We start from the raw sequence: 650 nt of genomic DNA on the forward strand, positions 1-650 counted from the left end.
CGGATAGCCACTCTTGCAAGCTATGCAGACGATACGAAAGTCTCGCAGAAGATACAGAACTCTAGTGATGTTGCACATCTGCAGCAGGAGTTGGACTCAGTTTACAGATGGGCTGAGGATAATAATATGCAGTTTAATGCTGAAAAATTACAAGTCCTGCGCTACCAATGTCCAAAACTGAATATGAAACTTACAGAGTACACTGGTCTGCAGGGAATTTCAATCCCAGAGCCTAAATCAGTGAAAGACCTGAGTATTGACATGAGTGATGATACCTCTTTCCAAGTGCATATTATCAGGATGGCAACAAAGTGCAGGCGACTGGCTGGATAGATCCTGAGAACATTCAGAACCAGAGATAAGGAAACCATGATGATCCTCCAGAGGACATTCGTCCTCAGCCGCCTGGATTACTGCTCACAACTGTGGTCACCCACCAGTGTGAAATTAACAGCGGACCTTGAAGCAATCCAGAGAAGATTCACAAAGAAGATTGTCTCTTTGCAACTGGAGAGAAGGCGGGAGAGGTATGCAGTAATATACATCTGGAAGATCCTGGAAGGAATTGTGCCAAATTTTGGCATTGAAAGCTACACCAATGCCAGAACGGGACGATACTGCATAGTGCCAAAGATCCCAGCAATGTCATC

General features: G+C 44.9%; 1 protein-coding gene across 9 annotated transcripts in view; it reads left to right on the top strand.

The window, feature by feature from the left end:
• The window catches only part of LOC106868390 (protein NDRG3), a 140985-nt gene that overhangs the window by 72390 nt on the left and 67945 nt on the right, over positions 1 to 650 (top strand). The window lies entirely within an intron of this gene.

The sequence above is a fragment of the Octopus bimaculoides genome, chromosome 1 (assembly GCF_001194135.2).
Source record: "Octopus bimaculoides isolate UCB-OBI-ISO-001 chromosome 1, ASM119413v2, whole genome shotgun sequence".
Classification (NCBI taxonomy): Eukaryota; Metazoa; Mollusca; class Cephalopoda; order Octopoda; family Octopodidae; genus Octopus; species Octopus bimaculoides.